Below are 23,118 nucleotides of genomic sequence, written 5' to 3'. Positions count from 1 at the left end.
TTCAGAGCCTTGTGTTTCGGCCTGTCCACAGCTCCTCAGGTCTTCACAAGCCTGATGAGGAAGGTGGCGAGATTTCTTCATCTCAAAGGAGTGAATGTCTCGATGTACCTAAGACGACTGGCTCATCAGGGCCAGATCGGAGAGACAGTGTTTGGAGGACCATAAAGTTAACTCTGGATTTGACCAAGGCGTTGGGATTGCTGTGAACCTCGAGAAGTCTCAGATGACCCCAAGACAAGACCTAGTCTATCTGGGGATTCGGATGGATTCTCGGGGTTTTCGAGTTTTTTCCTTCGCAAGAGAGAACCGTAAAAGGTTTGAGGATAATCTCTCTCTTCTTAGAGAAGCAGCAAACGTCAGCGAGGGAATGGTTGAGCCTTCTGGGGACACTTTCCTCGCTGGAACAATTCTTCCCTCTCGGAAGACTTCATATCCGTCCACTTCAATTCTTCCTCAAGAAGTCTTGGAGCTGGAAAAAACGGACAACTGTCGGACGTTTTTCCCATTCCAGTGGAGGTAAAGGCACACCTACAGTGGTGGTTGCTGCCTCTGGAAGAGAACAAAGGGATCTCTCTAAGATCACAGAACAGACCTAGTGTTGTTCTCCGACGCGTCGGAGACGGGTTGGGGAGCAACATTAGGCTCGGAGGAAGTGTCAGGCACCTGGGAACCAGCACAGGTGTCCTGGCACATAAATTGCAAAGAGCTCTTCGCCGTACACCTGGCGGTTGAAGAGCCTAGAACCTCTGGTGAGAGACAAGGTAGTACAAGTAAACGTGGACAACACCACCGCACTTGCCTACATTCGGAAACAGGGAGGGACACACTCCTCGTTCCTTTACGAAACTCACGAGGGACCTATTACTTTGGACGTCTCACAGGAACATCTCCTGCTGACAAAGGTTCGTACAGGGAGTAAGGAATGTTGAGGGCGGACAGGCTCAGCAGGAGGAACCAGGAGTCCTTCATACAGAATGGACTCTGCCAACGAGGAAGTATGTCGCGATCTCTGGTCTCTGTGGGGAACTCCTCATGTGGATCTATTCGCAACTTCCATTTCAAAAAGGCTCCCAGTGTTTTGCTCGGTCGTGGGAAGACCCAAGAGCAATTATGGTAGACGCCTTCCTGCTAAACTGGTCTCGAGTGGACGTGTACGCTTTTCCCCCATTCAAAATCCTGGGGTTAGTATTGAAAAAGTTGTGGCGTCAAAAGAGACGAGGATGACTTTAATAGCCCCCTTTTGGCCGGCCCAGGATGGTTCACGGAGGTGGTAGAGTGGATCGTAGACTTTCCAAGATCCCTACCAGAAAGGACGGATCTTCTCAAACAACCACACTTCAAGAGGTACCATCAAAACCTCCCCGCTCTCGCTCTGACTGCCTTTCGACTATCGAAAGACTTGTCAGAGCGAGAGGCTTTTCTCGCGAGTGGCAAGCGCGATCGCGAGAGCTCGCAGAACCTCCACTTCGAAAGTATACCAGTCGAAGTGGGAGGTCTTTTAGAAGGTGGTGTAGAGCCAAGAAGTTTGTCCTCCTCCTCTACCTCTATAGCGGAAATTGCTGATTTCTTGCTATTCCTGAGAGTAAAATCGCATCTAGCCGTATCCACAATAAAGGGATACAGGAGTATGCTCTCGCTGTATTCAGGAACAGAGGTTTGTTCATGAAACTTTACCTGACAGATATATATATAGCTGTATTTTTCTGAAGTCCGACAGAATTTAAAAATTCGCGGCACACGCAGTGGGCGGCCAGGTGGTAGTACCCATTCCCGCCGCTGGGAGGCGGATATCAGGAACTATTCCCATTTTGTTCTATTCATATTTTTTCTGTCGCCGGTCGGTAAACAAACTGTTTACAGACCTCCGCCTAGGATTTTGAAACTTCATTAGACTTAAGTATCCTAATTATTCTTTCGATTATTAACTTGGATTTGTGGCTAGGCATACGCTATCGTAAATTTTTTCATTGCATTTGATGTCTGAAGCTAGTTAGCCTAGTTTCAGACTTTGTTGTCTGCATGGTAAGGTGAGGCTACCGTAACTTTCGGTAGACACTCGCTTAGTATATATGCGTTTACATGTTTTCTTTGCATAAGGTAATTAGTGTAATGTGTGACTGATTACGGAAGAAGGAGGATTCAATTACGCATTTTAGAGCGTGTTAGAATCAGGAGTTTTCCTCCACAGTAAACAGAAGTTAGAAATAATGAACCTTCTAACCTCCTGTAGCCTTTTATTTTGCCTAAACCCTGTGGTATGCTTTACGAGCCTAGAATAAGTGTCTGCTAAAGGATTACATCAAGTAATCTTAGACTAAAGTGCTCGCTCTCCAACCAGTGTTGTGAAGTGTAGTGCCCCTTGTGTTGTGGAGGGGGGCGTCAGATCGGCCCATAATGCCTCTAGGCCTGGACCTCTGTCGGACTCCCCAGGACTCAGGGAGAGGGCATGTCGAAAGCCGCAAGAGGGTTACGGGGGCTCCCCACCGATCTGGCGTCCCTTCGGCAGAACCTGTTGACTCTTCCCAGGCTGCTAAAGATCGTGCACAGTGCGCGAATCTTGAAAGATTGCTTCTCGTCCTCCGAGGCGTCCTCCCCACACAGGGGTTGGAGTTTCTCGGAAGGGACTCGCGCCCCTAAAAGAAGCTTTAGAGAAGAGGACGCTTCACGTCCTCTCTCTCGTCACGAGAGGATGAGAGAGTAAAGAGACCACATTTTCCCTTTTAGAAGAATGCACTGGCTCTTTTCCTAAGGGACATTTAAGGAGGTAGCTCATTATCTTGCCAGAAGAGTGATTTGAGCCTCCTGCGAGAACGCTCATGTATATATCATTTACATTATTAAGGAGGCTCATTCATCTTGCCAGAAGAGTTGATTTGAGCCTCCTGGCGAGCACAGCTCATGTATACATCATTGTATACTTATTAAGGAGGCCTCATTGAATCTTGCCAGGAAGGTTGAGTGATTTGAGCCTCCTGCGAGTGAACGCTCATGTATATATCACTTATACATTAAGGAGGTCATTCATCTTGCCAGAAGAGTGATTTGAGCCTCTGCGACGTGAACGCTCATGAAGTTAGAGCTGTTTTTCAACCTCGCTAGATTCCAAAAGAATTTGGTAACAAGGACATTTCTTGATTCCACCTTTTGGAGGAGCAACTCAGTATTCGTCTCCTCTCCTCATTGCGCTCCGTATACGTTATGTAACGTTCGCTTTACTTCGATAAAGCAAGCTGATAAGTTTGACGGCCGGGCAAGCTGCTTTGCACAGTCAAACAACTTATGTCTCTGGTCGGCATAGAAGGGCAATTTAGACGTGAGGAAGCTTTTGGAGGTGCTCGACGTTCCTATAAGTAGAGACATTCTCCAGGACGCTCGGCAAGCACCTTGCGGAAGACGAAAGCCATACGTCTTCCTTTAGTGTTCACACTCTTCAGGAGCAGCGTGCGGCTCTCCATGGAGACTCGCATGAGGACGTCCCTTAAAAATATTCAATGTCATACGCAAAACGCGGTTCGTATAACATTGAGATGTTGGCAAGGTCGCTCGCCAGGACGCCTCTTGGCGGGCCTTGCATGCATCAAGGCGCTCAACGAGTTCCTCTCTGAAACGTTCGTTCAGAAGACTTGGTGTTCTCTGCTCAGACACTCTCGTAGCTGGACGCTTTCCAGGACGCTTTTGAGGACGCTCGGCAGGAAGCTTTTGAGGACGCTCAGCAGGACGCTTTCCAGCACGCTTTTGAGGACGCTCAGCAGGACGCTTTTGTGGACATTCGCCAGGACGCTTCGGTGGAAGCTCGGCAGGACGCTAGCGAGGACGCTCGCCAGGACGCTAGCGAGGACGCTCGCCAGGACGCTAGCGAGGACGCTCGCCAGGACGCTAGCGAGGACGCTTTTGAAGACCTCGGCATCCTACACGTCATGACGCTCGGTAGAGCACTTGCCAGGACGTTCTTCAGAACGATAGGCGTCCTACGCATCAAGACGTTCGGCAGGATTCCTGCAAGAACGCTCTTCAAGAGGGCGTCGTCGAAGTAGAGGAAGGAGTTTTGGTCTCGTCAAGATGTCTACTTCGCTTTCTACGAAGGGAGCGTTCAATAGAATCCATCACTTGATGAATTCCAGAAAACTGTAAGCAGATTTCGGTGTCATAAAACGCCTCGTCTGCTTTCGGGATTGCGCTGCCGAAGGGAACATTAAGGTCCTTCCTGTCGTAAGCCCAGTCTCTAATCAGGAATCCTGCCCCTTCCTCGATTTCTGCGGGAATCGGGAAAACTATATGCTCGAATTCCTGGATTACTTTCTGTCATGTAAATGGGTTAGTTCTCATTGACAAAGATCTTCATAAACATTTTATCGCTTAAGCGGATAAGTAATAAATTTAAAATTTCGGAGAGCTCTCATTCATTTTCAGAACCGAACGTGGACAGTCGTTTTCCTTCTTTCTCTCTTTTCGTCCAGGAAAGATGTAGTAGAGAATTCGATGTTCAAATTACTACAATACTACGTAGTTTATCTTTGCGTCATTTTGCTAACGCATGGGTCGAGTCATATACGCATATCGTATTTACCTCTGCGGATAGAAGCGAAAGAACTGTTGTCTAATGTATTTATTTGACACTCCTCAACCTTCCAAGAGTTTTCGGAGTAAGAACAACTCTTCAGGTATTGTTACGGACAACACCACCTCAGCTTCTGTATTTAGCGAATTCTGTTTCGTTTAAATAGGCCTGCTTGAGAGTTTCCTTTTGCTCGATAAATATCATACCTATTCCTTAGTAAAGGGAGTAGCTGGCAAACTCAGGCAGATAGTTATTCTGTTCTCCATTGAAGCTTTCCTTCGAGGAGACTTCTCCTTCACTCTTTTTGATAGAGATCGAAGGTGGTCGATCTCCAATCCTTATTTTGTTTTCTTAAGGAAAGAATTTAGGATGGAGATCGTTGTTCAGAATACTATAAATATACTACGTATATTAACCTCGCGACCATGATTATACTACCAAAGCAGTTGAATTGTCCGAGGGGTAGGCGCATATCCTAGTTATTCTACGGATTGCGACTTAGACGAGAAGTATCTAATTGAACTGCAACATCAACTCAGCTTCGTATTTAGCGAATTTTGTTTCGTTTAAATATGCCTGCTTGAGAGTTTTCCTTTGGCTCGATAATTTCATACCTATCCCTTCGTAAAAGGAGTAGCTGGTAACTACAGGCATATAGTGCGAGACGATGATCAAGGCTGCTGTTACTGTGATCTACGCAAGTACCGGCTAGCTCGGTGTCATGCGCGGTGGTTACGTCTCTCTCCTTGCGGGAATGCTTAATAAACCGTCTCTTTGCCCTACAATCATGGATTTTAGCCTCGGGTTGAGGAAATTTCTAGTAATCTTGAATGATCATACCTGCCGTTTTACTTAGAAAATTTCACAAGATATCTCTTATACTTGTTAGGTGCGGGTTACCGCACGGTAACATTCTGTACGAATCTACCGCGGCATAGCACTATAATAATGCTCTCCTGCTTATGCAAAGCGCAGCCATTTATTTGGGAAGGAAGCAGGCTGAGTGAGGGAATGGATGAGTTTGCTGGGGGACCATTTCCTCGCTGGAGAAGCTTGTTTTCCCTGAATAAACAGCAATTCAGACCTCTACAAATTTTCCTCACGAAGAAATTGGAATAACATCAAAGATCTTGTAATTCTAATTTTTCTCTCAACGGCTTGAGGATCACCTCAGGTGATAGCGAGAGGGTGCCAGACATCCGAACAGAGAACAGATGTTCTGGCACATTGTCTGAAAGAATTGGAAGCCAAATTAGTCGGCTTTCCAGTTCCTCGAAGGGTGAGGTTGGATCGAGTGGCCCAAATCATCTCGGATAATTTCTCAGCTCGCTCTCATAGCTCGAGAAGAGAGAATTGGTTATGGGCTTGGGCACGGACGTAACGATCCTCAATAGGGTTCGTTAATCTATGCACGTCCGTGGGGGTCTTCTCGATCGAAGGCAACAACTACTGACGTCTGAGTAATCCTCACTTAGAAGTATGTCGAAAGTGAGGAGAGACTGAGGGAGTCCTTTCGTTAAGTTTTTCGTAATATTGAAGACGAAGGAGCTTCCTCTTAAGTTGTTCCCTTATTCATGATCCTAGAGGATTAGCTTTAGTCGCCACATGTTGGCCTCTAAGAGGTTGGATTCACAGAGGTCAGGTAATTCAGAGAATTGTCCAAAGACCCTTCCCGAGAGAATCGGTGTAATCAAAACATCGTCACTTAGTGAAGTATCTAATATCTCTCCTCTCTGAGTCTGAAAGCGTTCAGACTATCGAGAAGCGATAAGATCTTCAAGATTTATGGCAGTCTCTTGGCCAAGCAAAGCAGTGCTGCCTATTTCAGTTTTCAATCGGAGGGGGCCGTTTCTGGAGATAGTGAAGGGAAATGACTGTTCCTCCACCTCGACCTCTGTGAATTTCGTTATGGTTCTATCTTTCCGTATGAAGTATGAGATAATATAGAAGTCCTAACTGTTGTAGAATATGCAAATATGTTGTTGACGGCCTCTAGGCTCAGAGATTCGGTTCTGTCAAACAACAAAGCTTCACGATCTTGAGGTCTGTGGAGATCTTGTATTCTCTGGATCAAAGGTTCCGGCATGGAACTTAGACGTAGTCTGAGTTTCTGATGCCAAAAGCATTTCGAAACCTATCCTTTCTGCGAACTTAATACACTGTGACCAGGAAAAAGGCTAATATTCTAACCGCTAGCCCACGGCAAGGAGGGTTAGTGAGTTTAGCCATCATCAGAGGTTTGGCTTTTTTAAAGGACATAATGCGGTCTGTCCGCTAAGCCTTCCGTTCTTGATAAGAACGAAAAACCTGTCTGACCATTGACCCGAAGCTTGGAGACCAAGGGTATGGCACAAATTATTGGGCAAGGGCATTAGAGAGTCCTGTGCCCTGTAGGGTCTCTCAAGTTTTATCTTGATAAAACTATAGAAAGTCAAGGTCAACAGACAATCTGCGGTGTTCCGTAAAAAGACCAGACTAGTTCATGTCCAAGAACACCCTGGCATGATAGCCAAGGAGTTCTTTTAAGAGGTCTCATTCATTATGTTTGCATAAAGATTTGAGATTTTTTCTTAATATCAATGCTCAAGAGGTGAGGGCGCGGCTCGGAAGCAATTCACAGAGCATGACACTCAGTAACATCCTGAGTGCCACGCTTTTGCGAAGCAACTCTGGGTTCGCTTCACACTCCCGACAATCTGCGTGTTCCGTAAAAAGACCAGACTGGTTCATGTCCAAGAACACCCTGGCATTATAGCCAAGGAGTTCTTTTTAAGAGGTCTCATTCATTATGTTTGCATAAAGATTTGAGAGTTTTTTCTTAATATGAATGCTCAAGAGGTGAGCGCGCGGCCTCGGAAGCATTTCAACAGAGCATGACACTCAGTAACATCCTGAGTGCCACGCTTTAGCGAAGCAACTCTGTGTTCGACTTCACACTCCCGACGGGATGGTGGAAGACGACATTTCAGATCCGTAAGTCGCTAGGACCATACATATCCGTAGATATATTATTGGGTGCAAGAAGCAACACGAATCCTATCCTATAGAAAAGGGATAGGTGTGCTTTTAACTTTGAAGGGTTGGTCGCTTGAGGCGCGTTCCTTTTCTTTAGCCTAGAAGTTATGGAACTAACTTTGATAGGTTAGGTCAGGTGGTGGTTTTAGCTTCGGTGCCTCAAAAGTATGGTCATATGGTCTAGTCACATTGTGGTCACGCCCCCGTTGACAGATCATCATAGAGCGCACCAGCATTACAGGTCTCTACCTCGCTGGCAACTCTAGTAACGCAGAAGCAGACTTTGGTGACAGTAATCACGAAGTCGGCTATGCTAACAGGTCAGGAACCAAGATGTATATCATCTACTTAATTTAGTTTCCCAAAAATCCTATTCTGTCTCTTCCCACCATCCGAAGGTGGGATTCAGCTATATATATATCTGTCAGGTAAGTTTCATGAACAAAATGTTATTGTTATAATACAATTAAGTTTGTTCATACTTACCTGGCAGATATATATAATTAAAGTGCCCACCCACCTCCCCTCAGGAGACAGTGGCACTGATAAAATATGAATAGAAATGGGAATAGTTCCTGATATCCGCCTCCCAGCGGCGGGAATGGGTACTACCACCTGGCCGCCCACTGCGTGCCTGCCGCGAATTTTTAAATTCTGTCGGACTTCAGAAAATACAGCTATATATATATCTGCCAGGTAAGTATGAACAAACTTAATTGTATTATAACAATAACATTTTAGATCTGGCAAATAACAAAGATCTCCACGATCTCATAAGATCTTTTGAGACTTCAAAGTCTAAGGAACCAGTACCTCCGAACTGGAACTTGGACGTAGTCCTCAAATATCTGTCTTCGGATAGATTCGAGCCTCCGCATCAGGCATCATTTAGAGACGTAACTAGAAAATGCCTATTCTTTTATCGTAGCGACGGCAAAAAGAATTAGTGAGTTACAGCTCTGCAGGATAAAGTAGGATTCAAGGGAGACTCGGCGATTTTGCTCGTTTAAGACTCTGTTTTTAGCGAAAAACGAGAATCCCACGAATCCCTGGCCTAGGTCATTCGAAATCAAATGGAATGGTCTAGTCTCGTAGGCATGAGAAGCAGAGAGGTCTCTATGCCCTGTTAGAGCTCTGAAGTTCTATCTTCAGAGGAAGCGTCAGTTGGGAGGCTCTAGACAAGGTCTTTGGTGCGCGGTAAAAGACCCCACAAGACTGATGTCAAAGAACGCTCTAGCGTTCTTTGTAAGAAACGTCATTACGGACGCTCACAAGGTCTGTCCGGAAGAACAATTACAACTTCTGAGGGTAAAAGCTCATGAAGTACGAGCGGTTGCGACGTCTCTCTCGTTTTATAAGAATATGTCGCTTAAAAACATTTTAGATACGACATATTGGAGATGGCAACTCAGTATTTGCATCTCATTACTTGAAAGACGTGCGTGACGTATGAGAAGTGCTTTTCTCTAGGTCCTATCGTATCGGCAGATACGTTCTTAGGGTAACGGGAGCCGGACACCGAATCCTTAAAATGTATATACTGTTCTTCTGTTTGGATATGGTCGAGAATCTCTTCGAACAATGGAGGATTCAGGCTCGCACGGGCGGCCCCCGTCTATGTTGTCATAAGAGAATTCTCGTCATATCCAATTAGTTGAGTATAATTTTTTTTTGAAAAATTATGTATGTGTGCGTAGTGGTTTTTGAGTTACGGTTGTTGTGACGAGTTCGGGGATAACTCGTAACAATCCTTAGTTCTAACACATGGGTTAGGATCAGGTGGTCGGGATGGTTGTGTGCTCCTTCATAAGGTGTATTGTCATATAAGTGGATCAGCACCCATTGACAAAGTCCTTTTAGGCTCTGCTGAGTAAGTGGGTAAGACCCCATCGGCAGACCCACAAGAACTCTTGGCCATAGATCACATATCTCGCTAAAGTTCTTGAGGTGATGCAGACTACTGGGCAAACACCCACCAAGTCTACCACCTATCAGGTAGGAACCAAGGTTTTTATTTATACCTACAAACATATGTTGTTTACCTGTCTATTCCCATATAGTAGCTGTCTCTTACCCTCCACCGAAGGGTGCCAATCAGCTATGTATATATCTGACAGGTAAGTTGATTGTATGAAAATGATATTGTTATGTTACAATAAAGTTTCATACATACTTACCTGGCAGATAATATACAATTAAAGGCCCACCCAGCCTCCCCGCAGGAGACAGGTGGAAGAGAGAAAATATGATAGAAAAACGGGGATGGTTCCTAGTCCTGCCACCCAGGGCAGGCCGGTAGATCACCTGACCTACCTGTAGCGAGTGGCGCGAAATTTGAATTTCTGTCGGGGACGACGGAGTCTTAGCTATGTATATATCTGCCAGGTAAGTATGTATGAAACTTTATTGTAACATAACAATATCATGTTTTTAGTCTTATACAGGTGTTCCAATCTACTTTTGAGCATGTGTGCTAATAGCTGTCATTTCTTGCAGGTTATACTTTATGTAAACAAAGTTGGTCCATACTTCAATCCACATGAGACATATCACTACTATCAGATGCCAGTATGTCGACCAAAAATTGTAAGTTGAAGGTTATGTTTGATGTATTCGAGAGTAAGACTAGTATACATAGTTTTGTCATGTGATTAGTAAGCTACACTCTTGATGACTGCATTGCTCTAAAAATGATTTTTGAATGTGTGATTTAAATCTTCAGTTTGCACTTGAGAATGTATCAATAAAACTTTTGTTTTAATGGAAGTATCACATTATTTCTTTTTTTTACTTTACATATTATTTTGAATTTTGCATTGCAGATTGAACACAAAAGTTTGACACTTGGCGAGGTCCTAGATGGAGATCGAATGGCAAAGTCTGATTATGTAATCAAGTTTAAAGGTAGGATTTTGTTTTTATCTTATTTGTTATTATTGGATGATATTTTCTTTTTAGTTTGTTTATATAGTGTATTGTACTTTATTTTAGTAAGGATATGCATTACAGTTTCTGTTCATGAATTTTGCATATTCATATATTTATAGTTATACTGTATGTATAATCATGCTGAAGTGCAAAACAACTTCATTTTGCTGTAATCTGAAAACTATCTCTGACTGAGGCTACTTATGTGTTTTTCAAGTTTTTAAATTGTTTAAAAGTATAGATATGGCGATACTTTTCAAAGTATTGTTTATTGTTTCAGGAAAGTAATATTTCTGTACATGACAAGATACCAATTTTGTTAACTGATGGAGAACTTATCTGGAACCAAATTGAGAGAAAACAGTAGTAGTAGTTATATGTGACATCAGTGTTGATGCAGTCGACTGCAACTTGGTCTTGATCATTGCTGGAACTCTGTCTGCCTATATGATTCACCCCTACTCTGTATGTCTTCACCCTACATTGTTTTCACAACAAAACCTTTACTTTACAATAGCCTGAATTCTAGATTCTGTGTTTCTGAGTATGCAGGCAGGTTCCTCAGTACCTCTACAGGTGGAACTGGTCATTCATCTGTGTATCAGGTGTTTTAACACCTGCAGTCATGCTCCCTAGAATTTTATACAGTATTTATCGTGTTTTGTTACCTTAGCTACTTCATTATCAATTCATCCGTATGAATAATTAATTTCCCTTTAGTGTGGTTATTTTCCCCTTGTTTTTCACATGTCATTTTGGGTTCTATACCCCATTGATGATGTGTTTTGTTATGGGCGTTAGCATAATAGCTACAGTATTCAGGTCTTCACTGATATTGCAGTTTTGTAAGCATGATGGTTTTTTCTTAGTTTATATACAAACCTGTTATTTAACTGTAATTGCCATTGCAATTTACAATTGTGTTATTTTAGAATGTTATTTAGTTAAAAAGACATCAGCATAGGTATGCAGGCTCATCTGGCGAATGGTGCTGGAGTTTCTTCTTCTTCTTCTTCTTCTTCTTCTTCTTCTTCTTCTTCTTCTTCTTCTTCTTCTTCTTCTTCATAGTTCATTTCATAATTTGTTTGATAGAATCAGGGCCCAGGAAAGGCAATGAGTAAAATCATTGCTAGAAATCTGTACTTTTGTTGTTAGTTATTACCCTGTCTTGAAAGATAGAGTGAATGAAAAAGTGGTATTTGTGTGACAGAGGATGCACTCACTGTCATACTAGTGGATATCACTCTCGCAGCTGCCATTGGTTTTGGTAGAGTTAATGTAAAGCTGCACTCTCACCTCGACCAGCAAATGTAGTTATTGTAAAATGATAGTTTGTGTACTGTATTTTAAGCATAATTTATTCAAAATTTATTATTTCCAGAATTATGTATGTACAGTGAACCCCCCGTATTTGCGTGCTCCGGATTCACAGACTCGCGTATTCGTGGAGATTCAGGGATTTCTCTCTGGAACAAATGCCCCCATTATTCGGGGCAAATTCGCCTATTGACGGTATTTTTAAATATCCACAAATTCCTGTTTTTTTATCAATTTCATCATTAAATGCTTTTTTATGGTAAAACTATTAAAAAAAACCAGGTACAAATATTTTTTAGTGGGTTTTTCTTGAGTTTGAACTATCAAAATACAGGCAAGTCCCCGGGTTACGACGGGGGTTCCGTTCTTGAGACGCGTCGTAAGCCGAAAATCGTCGTAAGCGGAACGTCGCTTGGAAATATGTCTTAAACTAATAAAAAGTTATAAAAACCTTACTTGTAATCCTTTGGTTACACCTACATGTTGTTTCCTGTAGTTTTATGTACAACCTGGAGTTATTTTCATAAAAGAATGCTGGTTCTTGAAGGTAAAAACTATTGTAATCCTCTGGTGACACTACATTCTTGAAGTTTTATGTACAACCTGGAGTGATTTTGCAAAATCTTGAGGGCTACAAGAACAGCTGATTACTATTTACGTATCATATAGACTAATTAAAGTAAATGTATCTTTAAATAGGCTTATATATTAGTATCAACAAAACATTTCCTGCCATGAGTCAGAGGCGTTTAATGAAACGAACACTTCTCTGTCCTATCTGTTCAGAAAATAAACGTTACGTCAATCCCCGAGACCATTGTTGCCAAAGCGTCTCTCTCTCTCTCTCTCTCTCTCTCTCTCTCTCTCTCTCTCTCTCTCTCTCTCTCTCTCTCTCTGATCAAATTACATTGGAAACTTGACATACGATTGCCCTAATATACGAATGTTTTGAGATACAACAGAAAATTTGCGAAAATACAAGCTTTGATATACAACGAAATATTTGAGATACGATTTTGCGATGGAGTGTTAGTTGTATAGGCGACCGATAAATGGCGTTCAGTCTGTTTGTTTGTTGGTGCTGCATGTTAACACGTCGTTGTTTAGTTCGTTGTATTTGCGCCATATTTTTTCGTGTTATTTTGTCTATTTTATTATTAACCATGGGTCTCAAAGCTAAAGACAAAGCAGGTGATAAGAAATAACCCAAGAAAATGATTTCGATGGAAGCAAAACATGAAATTATAGCAAAGCATGAACGTGGCGTTCGTATCGTCGATTTGGCAAACGAGTATGGTCGAAATCCTTCTACAATATCCACGATCATCAAGCAGAAGGAAGCTATAAAAACCCCCGAGACCATTGTTGCCAAAGCGTCTTCTCTCTCTCTCTCTCTCTCTCTCTCTCTCTCTCTCTCTCTCTCTCTCTCTCTCTCTGTCTGATCAAAATTACGTACTGGATAATGTCTCTGCTTTGGATACTTCGATTTTGCCAAATATTGAGGGCTACAAGAACAGTTGATTACTATTTACGTATCATATAGACTAATTAAAGTAAACGTATCTTTAAATAGGCTTATATTATTAGTATCAACAAAACATTTACTGGCATGAGTCAGAGGCCGTTTAACGAAACGAACACTTCTCTCGTCCTTAAACTCGGAGCGTCGGAAGACGCCTCTCTCTCTCTCTCTCTCTCTCTCTCTCTCTCTCTCTCTCTCTCTCTCTCATCTCTCTCTCTCTCTCTGATCAAATTACTGGATAATGTCTCTCTTTGGATACTTGGAATTTGCGTTGTAATCTAACCAGAAACTTCGTTTTGTTATTATTACTGGAAACAAGCAATGATTTTTCATTATTTGCGCTTTTGACTGTTATATGTAAACTAGTATGTATTCATTCGCTCGGAAACTAGTTCCGCTATGAGGCGTCACTAAAAAACATAGAAAAATACAACATAAAAAGTGTCGAAAATCATCATAATCTCAAAATTTTTGTTGTAATCTAACCAGAAAACTTATTTTTATTAATTATACTGTGCTAAACTATAAAGGATTTTTATCATAGTATGCGTTTTTTAAAAGCGTCGTTACTCGGAGCGTTGGAAGCGTCAGCGTCGTTAACCTCGGAACAAGCGTCGTAACCCAGGACGGATTTTCCATTGAATATTAAGAAAAAGCGTCGTAACCTCGGTAACGTCGTAAGCCGGAACCGTACGTAACCGGGGACCGCCTGTAATCAGTTTTAAGTGTTTTATAGGGGATTTAACTATCCGTGGTTTCTGGCTATTCATGGGGGTCTGTTACGCCGTCCCACATGAATAAGGGGGGAAACACTGTACTTGAGCAAGTAAAAATATTTTATTTCTCAAATATTGCAATCTCAATCAAATTATTTATTAGTGATTGACGAACTTTAGTCATTGATTACTTGAAGTTTATGTCATTTATCTCTATTCCAGAAAATATACAAGACAGGAAACTTTGTGATTTAGTTCTCGCTGATCTGGAAGTGCAGTATCTTCGGGAATCCATCGAGGAGCACTATTACTTTGAATTTGTAATTGGTGATATCCCAGTCAGGGACTTTATTGGTCATCTAGAGGAGTCAGGTTTGTACCCATACTCATAAAGTGTTTTTTCCTTTGGACCCACCAGCATTTCAGCATTTACTATAATCAGGACAAAGTAAGTATTATGATGACACCTGCTTACTGTTTAATGTTTGTAGATTAGCCCAAGAGAGTCAGTGGTGTGTTGTTTGTGTGTAGTTTTCAAAAAATACAAAGTACTTTACACGTACAGTGTAATGATAATAAAAAAATCAAGCCTCGTCTTTTGTGGACAGAGGTGAATCCTGTATTATGTTATATCTATTACGCCCCACTCTCATACCTAAGAATGGAAAATTTCTTATTAACATAAAACAAGATCAAGATATTGCACAGTGCTATTGTGGTCAAACCTTCTTAGGTTGTTGGTTCATCTTGATACCTGTCTTTCTGAGCCACAGCAGACAAAATTTATTTACATACTGTGTATGCAAGAGCATCTTAGATAATGTAAACAGGTTGGTTAAAAATCCAAATGGTGTTTTTTCATAAGAATTTGTATGGAACACTTTCCTTGGCTTGTGATGTTCGCAGTTAATTACAAAGTAACCAGCTACTTTTTCTCCTGCCAATATCTTTGGGATATGTCAGAATTCTCCGTCTTTACTGCTTTTCTAGGAAGGAAGCATAAATTTCCTTCTTAGAAAACAGTGGAGACTGAGATATGACAAATTACTCCCAACTATTCTGTTCTGAGAGAAGATAAACTGTGCAGATTATTGTTTAAAGTCAGGACAGCTGAAGCTGCTACTTGGAACCATAAGTTGCGGTAATTTTTTTTCTTTATTTTGACAAGTCATTTCTCTAGAAAAGCAGAAAATGAACACTGCTATATCTGTAATTTAAAAAAAAGGTAACAAAGGTACTATAGTATAGCTTGTACATGACATTCAAAATATTGCACAGTTATTGGAGTTTTTCCACATAATATTCAACCTATGGTAATGTATACCTTTCTACTGTCATTTAGTTAGAGATGTTTCCAAAAAGTGCATCACTTATAACAAGATATCTTAGTAAGAAACCATTGTGATAAAATAGGTGAGAAAACATTATGACAACATTATTGCCTGTGCTTCCATAAATATATGTATTTAATTCAAATGGTTTGTTTTTGTTACTACAGAAATGTAATTTTGTCATAATTTTGTCATATGTATTGCATATTTATATTTTGCTTTTATTTCATAGAATCATCTGTTTCAGATTCATATATGTGAATTTAACTAGAGAACATTCACCCTTAAGCCTTGATGGTGTGGAGCCACCCTTAACTGTGAAACCAACATACTCTGTCACATGGATACCAACAAAGTATGTTGCCTCTATTCTCTTTTTTTAATAACTACTCTGTCACAGTGATACCAATAAAGTATGATGCCTCTATTTTTTTAATAATTTTCTGTTGTTGCTTGTTAGCTGAAGCTTACTTTTGCATCACCACAAATGATTCATTGCTTACTAAAATTTTTAGGGTAGGTTTTTATGTACCTAACTAAAAGTTATCATTGTATGTATGAAGTCTTACTGAAAAAATATCATGACCTAGTAAAGATTATTCCTTACAAATTCGGGTCTTAGCAGGTAATATTATCTTAGCCTATAACCAGTACTATTAAAACATTGAGTTAGATTTATTCTTACATCATAATTGAGTGACTGTGAAGAGCTATATAAAAATGCAAGTATATGATTTAGTAAACTTGAGCATAAATATTTTTAAGTAGTCTTATCACCACTATCCAAGGTATAAGTGCAAAATCCCTTCCAGTAGTTGAAATCACGTATCCATGGATGATGATAAAAGTTAGTGTGTATTCATATGCAGTGTCTGACCAAAACTTGAACAGTATACTCAGTCTTCACTAGCAATTAATTATCTCAAAATTTTGCTAAATCGTGCATGTTCACCAACTTCTCAAGCAAAATTATGGTTAGTTAAATGATCCACGCTTTAGTGAATAAGTAATCACAGGATTTTACTTAATTGAAAAGGCATTCTCTGACATTTCATGCATTAAATTGTATTTCGGGCTTAAATTTGTGAATAAAAAGTCAGAGTATAAGTGACAGATCTCCATAATTAGCCAAGTGTTATAAACTTACCAATTGGCTATCAAGTAGGAGATGGATGGACTTTGTTTCTAGTTACCAAAACTTAATTGTTCATATACGAAACAAACCCTCGGTCTTAACATTAGGATAAATCTAGCTCCAACTGGAAGCCAGCAAAGTTAAAAAAAATTGTATGCAAGGGATTATTAACATCTGTGCTTGATCACGAGTTATATGGGACCACCCACATACCCCTTAGCAACCAGTGACCATGCCAGTTAGTTTCTTACTGCCTTCAAGAGAGGATGTGCTTTGGTCTCTGTCCTTTTTGAAGCCGGTTTAGTTTGCCCGCTTTTTCATTTTTTTCTGTTTCCGTATGTGTTTTCTGTTTGATTTTACGAGTATCAGGATATTATGGGTCATTTTAACTCCCTGGCAAAAGTTTTTTTGGGATCTCGCAGGAAAGACGAAATGTCCGGGTATTAGTAGATTCTCTTGTTCGAGATTCTTAGCATCGATGTCTACAGATCCACATCCGACGGGTAGTAGGGGCAGAGAAAACGTATGTATCATAACTAATCCTTGTTCTGTATGTCATTTTTGGTCAGTGGAACAATGGAAAAAGCTTTTATGAGAAGGGTCAGTACAGGAGAAAGGAGACAACGACATCTTTGGATAACAAATCGCCTTCGTCTTTTGTTCTGCCTTATCGTGATACTGATCCATATGTTTCTCAGCCTATACAAGATGCTTCCTACACCCCGTTGGTTCATCTAATGATTCGTTTTTGGATGCATCAGGTGGGGTTTTGGGCAGTTTTATACCTAATTATGCTCCTTCCTTCCCTGTGGGATGGGGGAGGGGGCACGCTTCGCTTTATGTGTTTTACATTTCAGCTACGGATGCACAGAAGATGGAGAGTATAAAGTGAAATGCCACATCTGTAGCGACACATATGATACCGACTCGACAGCATTTTGGGTCTCACTGCGTTTATAATTAGCCAAGTGTTACAAACTTACCAATCGGTTATTATGTAGGAGATGGATTTTTTTTCTAGTTACAAAAACTTTATTTGATAAGAATATACATCTAAACTGAAATCAATGTATAATTCTTTTGTTAACCAAATGGATGAAGTTGGTTGTCTAACATGGTATCTAAACCAAAGGCATAGGATTGAATCTGGCTGTGCCAGAGGCACTGATCAGTTTCAGATCCCCTTGAGTTACATATGGTATTCCAAAGGTTAAGTCTAACTGATATCAAGTGATATTTGTAGACCAGTCAGAGAATACTGCCTTTTAAAATAGGATTGTGATTTACTTCTTGAGATATCTTTCTCATTATTGCAATGTGACAACTAAATTCTTTTAAATGCGTGAGTAAAAGATTGAGTATTAAGCAAAGAAAAGATTGTTTAATTTGACTGAATTTATGATAGTCACACTCATTCATATGTTTTTTTTTTTTTTATAGAATTTCATTTGCTGACCGGGACCGTCTGATACAGGACAGCAGTTTCTTCCCACGGAGCCTTGAGATTCACTGGTTGTCAATCATCAATTCCATGGTGCTAGTTTTCCTTCTTATGGGCTTCGTTGTTATTATTCTGGTGAGTGAAGTGCTTTTAATTTCTCTTGTTTATACACTTACAACAGTCTTATATATGACATTATTAAAAATTAGGGGCCCAAGTGTGAATTCCATTACATTTGGCCTTGGAGTTGTATGCCTTGAAATAACTGGGTTATACTCACGTAAATTTAATACAAGTTGCAGTTAAGTGATTGAAAAGAATTGTTGCATACGGGCTGACTTGGCTACATTTCGTATATATACTGCATTGTTTCTAACTTACAATTTTATATAAGTGACCTTCCCAGTCCAGCTGTCCCCCCCGTATTCGCAGGGGATGCGTACCAGACCCCTAGTGAATAGTTGGAACTCCTATAAAAAACGTTTAAAACGGCCTATTTGTTCATGAAAACTTACCTGTCAGATATATATAGCTGTATTTTTCCGAATCCGACAGAAATTTAAACACTTACGACACACGCAGTGGGAGTCAGGTGGTTAGTACCCATTCCCGCCGCTGGGAGGCGGGTATCAGGAATCATTCCCATTTTCTATTCATAATTTTTCTGTCGCCGGTGCTGAAAACACCTGTTTGCAGCACCTCCGTCCAGATTTTGGAAACTTACTAGCTACTTGAGTATCCCTTTGGTTTTTTCTTTGGTATCTGAATTGGATCGGTGGCTTGGCACACGTTGACTTTGGATTGATTTGATTTTTGGTATTGATTTTTCTTTGATCAAGATGTCAGGGTCTAGTTCTGCTAGCGCTAGATTTTGTTCTATGTCCGAATGTAGAGGTAGGCTATGAAAGCTTCAGTAGACTCACATTCTGTTTGTAAAGTTTGCAGGGGGAATGAATGTACGTTTGAAAGTCGTTGTAAGGAGTGTGAAAGATTAACAGAGTCGGAATGGAAGGCGTATGAAACCTATCTTAAGAAACTTGAGCGAGATAGGTTAAGGAGGTCTTCCTCCAGGAGTGTTTCAGGTAGGCAAGATTTAAATTATTCTCCTGCTAAACCCTCCTTCTGTAGATTATGCTCTACCCCTGTAGTGTTGCCTCCGGCCCCTGAAACAGTGTCGGTAGAAGGTAATACTTTATCGCTAATTCTTGAATCGATTCGTAACTTAGAATCAAAAGTGTTAGCTTGGAGAGCAAAAGAAGAGAAGTGCAGTGAAAGTGCCCCTTGTGTAGTGGAGGGTGCGTCAGATCGGCCTCATTCCGCCTCTAGACCTAGACCTCTGCTTGACTCCCAGATTACGGGGAGAGACGCATGTCGAAAGTCGAAGGAGGGTTACGAGGAACCCCCACCGATCTGGCGTGCCTTCGGCAGCTTCTGACGAACCTACCCAGACTGCCAAGAAGCGGTGCGCGTGCACGTCTTCTCGAGGAGTGCTTTTCTTCTTCTGAAGCTTCCTCCCCGCGCAAGGGGGGTGGAGCTCTCATACCGCATCACGTCCGCTGAAAAGGACGGCTCGCGTTCGGGACGCTTCACGTCCAAGTTGTTCTCCGGAACTTTGCTCGTCGCCTGATAGTGCTTTGCTGCTTTTCCTCCGCAGAAGAAGCGTAAGGATTATTCGGAGGCGGAGTCTTTCCTAGATGTTTCTTTCGAGCGCCGCAGTCGCTCTAAGGTGCGTGAAGTGGCGGTTCCTGGGAGTAGCAAGAAGGCGTCCCCTCGCCACTCGCCTGCTCACAGGATCAGCCCCTCCCCAGAAAAGGAGGCTTCACCTACAAGCAAGATTCTCCAGTCTCTTCAGCAGCAACTTCGAGATGTTTTTTCTTCGAGAGAGACTGTTCCACTGTCGTAAGAATAAAAGGATGACAATCTTCCTGTGAAGAGGTCGAGGCGTTCTCCTCTCCCTCTCCTCGCTCGTCTCTCTCTCCGTTTGAGTCTCCCTCTAGAGTTCGTTCTGCTCCCCAGCAACTTTCTAGAGGAGGCGAGAAATTCGTTTCTCGCTCTCGTGAAGCGGTTGTTTCCGCTGCTACGAAACTTGTTGATAAGAAGCGCGTTTCTTTAGATGCCGAGCGCGCTTCTGTGAAAGTCAAACGCGCTTTAGTGGACGCCGAGCGTGACTCGGTGCAAGTTTCGCGAGCGCCAGTGGACGCTCAGCGCGTTTTAGTGGACGCTCGGCGCGCACCAGTGGACGCTCGGCGCGCACCAGTGGACGCTCGGCGCGCACCAGTGGACGCTCGGCGCGCACCAGTGGACGCTCAGCGAGCACCAGTGGACGCCAGGTGTACACCTGTTGCAGTCGAGCGCGCTTCAGTCGGCGCCAGTAGATTGGCTTCGGACGCCAAGCGCACGCCTACGGACGTCAGTTTTCCACTTCCGCAAGCGCAAGCGGAAGCGGGAACTCTTCCTGTTCGCTCTTTCTCTTTTGAGAAAGCTCGTGACTTCTTTACTTCCTCCGACGTCTCCAGTGTCTGAAGAGGAAATTAGTGACGCTTTCGTCGAAGTGGACGAAGAACAGCAGTTGGCTCCAGTTTCGACGGACTACAAGGTTTTGACTCGTTTGCTACAGTCAGTCTTTGCAGACACTTTCCAACCTGAAGCTCCACGTACTCCTCCCTCTCAGTTTTCGTCATCCAAAGCTCCTAAGATCTCGGGCTTTGTGAGAATGAAGAAGTCGCTTTCTACGAAGCAAGCTTTTAGAAAGGTCCATGATTGGATGGAAAAGAGGAAAGCTTCAGGCAAGACTTCTTTCGCTTTACCACCTTCAAGACTTGGTGGCAAAGCTGGTATGTGGTATGAGACGGGAGAAAACGTCGGAGTTAAGCTTCCAGCCTCAGCTCAAGGAGACTTAGGTAGTATTGTAGACGCCGCCAGAAGATCTTTTCTGTCTCCTCTAAGGTCTCTTGGACGCATAGTGAGTTAGAACTTTCACCTTAAAGGCCTCTTTAGGACACTAGAGGTCTTATAATTTTTCTTGACTGGTGCCTTGGAGTATTGGATGCCAGGTCCAGGAGTTCTGATTCCATCAGTCTGGGGGAGCTGTCCAGTGTATTGTCTTGCATGGACAAGGCCGTCAGGGATGGTTCTGAGGAATTGGCTGCTCATTTCAGCACGGGGATGCTTAAGAAAAGAGCACTTTTTTGCAATTTTACTGCAAAGTCGGTCTCACCAGCGCAAAAGCGGATCTTCTTTTCGCTCCTTTCTCAGAACATCTCTTCCCCAGTCTATGGTAAAGGACATAGATGCCAGTCTCCAGGAGAAAGCAACCCAAGACCTTCTGGCACAGTCTTCTAGGAAGCCTAACTACTTCTTCGTCTTCTGGGTCCTCTGCTTTGAAGAAATCGAAGCCCTTTCGATCCGCTTCTTCCTCGAAGCCAGCCCCTCGAGGAAGAGGCTCTTTCAGAGGCAAGACTCCCGCTCCTTCCAAGAGCAAGAAGTGAGAGGGAAGTCCTTCAGCCACCGGTAGGAGCCAGGCTTCTACATTTCGCGAAAGCTTGGGAAGAGAGAGGTGCCGACGCTTGGTCTCTGGACATCGTCAAGAAGGGGTACAGAATTCCTTTCCTGATGTTACCCCCGCTGTCTTCGACACCAAAGGATTTGTCTCCTTCGTATCAGGGAGAAAAGCAGAAAGTGCTTCACGATCTACTAGATCAAATGATCGAGAAGCAAGCAGTGGAACAGGTCTTCGACCGGAGTTCTCCGGGGTTTTACAACCGTCTGTTCCTAGTGCCGAAGCAGTCAGGGGGGTGGCGCCCCGTTCTGGATGTCAGCAGTCTAAATCGCTTCGTTACCAAGCAGAAGTTCAAGATGGAGACACCTCAATCCGTGCTTGCAGCCTTAAGACCGGGGGATTGGATGGTCTCTTTAGACCTTCAGGACGCATACTTTCACGTCCCCATCCATCCCCACGATCAAGGCAAAATACCTGCGGTTGTCCTGAAAGGGAAGATTTTCCAATTCAGGGCACTCTGCTTCGGTCTCAGCACGGCGCCGATGGTGTTCACCATTCTTATGAAGAACGTTGCGACGGTGGCTCCATCTTGCGGAAATAAGGATCTCTCTCTACCTAGACGACTGGCTTATTCGAGCCTCATCGCAAGACCGTGTCTGAAGGACCTTCACACGACTCTGTCGTTAGCGAGGTCCCTGGGACTTCTGGTGAATCTCGAAAAGTCGCATCTGACTCCTCAATCCTTAGTCTATCTGGGGATTCAGATGGACTCAGTGGCTTTTCGGGCTTTTCCGTCCCAGGGGCGACAACTTCAATGCCTGGACAAAGTGTCGGCCTTTCTAGGGAAGGAAACATGCTCGGTGAGGGAATGGATGAGTCTGCTGGGGACCATTTCCTCACTGGAGAAGTTTGTTTCTCTGGGAAGGTTGCACCTCCGACCACTTCAGTTCTTCCTCTCAAGCAATTGGTCACGCAAACAGGATCTAGAAGAGGTCTTGTTTTTGACGGAAGAAGTGAAAAAGCACCTCGAATGGTGGTTGGATCCAAAGAAGCTTGCGGAAGGACTTTCGCTTAAGCTTTGGAACCCCGACCTAGTGTTGTTCTCCGACGCGTCCTCCACGGGTTGGGGAGCAACACTGGGAGGGAGAGAAGTGTCAGGCACCTGGAGAGGGGAAACAGGTGTCCTGGCACATCAATCTAAAAGAACTTTCAGCGGTTTACCTTGCTCTAAGGTTCTTCGAAGAGGAAGTCTCCAACAAAGTGGTCAGATAAACTCGGACAACACCACAGCCTTGGCATACCTCAGGAAACAGGGGGGAACTCACTCTCCTTCTCTGTTTGTCATCGCGAGGAATATCCTGATTTGGGCGAAGTCGCAAACGTCACGATTCTGACAAGATTTGTGTCAGGCGTGGAAAACGTGCGAGCGGACCTTCTCAGTCGGCAAGGACAGCTTCTGCCGACGGAATGGACCCTTCATCAGGAAGTATGCCAGGCGCTATGCAGCTGTGGGGACGTCCTCATGTGGACGTTTTCGCAACTTCCCGAACGAAGAGACTTCCGCTGTATTGCTCCCCAGTTCTGGACCCGGGAGCAGTGGCAGTAGACGCCCTACTGTGGAATTGGTCGGGACTAGACATTTACGCTTGCCCCCCA

The 23,118-nt window shown here is 42.9% G+C and overlaps 1 pseudogene; it reads left to right on the top strand.

The window, feature by feature from the left end:
* The first annotated feature begins 10,039 nt into the window (after nucleotides 1–10,039).
* LOC135210383 (transmembrane 9 superfamily member 1-like) overlaps nucleotides 10,040–23,118 on the top strand; it is a 35,863-nt pseudogene continuing 22,784 nt past the window's right edge.

The sequence above is a fragment of the Macrobrachium nipponense genome, chromosome 39, assembly GCF_015104395.2.
Source record: "Macrobrachium nipponense isolate FS-2020 chromosome 39, ASM1510439v2, whole genome shotgun sequence".
Lineage (NCBI taxonomy): Eukaryota > Metazoa > Arthropoda > Malacostraca > Decapoda > Palaemonidae > Macrobrachium > Macrobrachium nipponense.
This window is presented reverse-complemented; position numbering and strand designations above follow the sequence as displayed.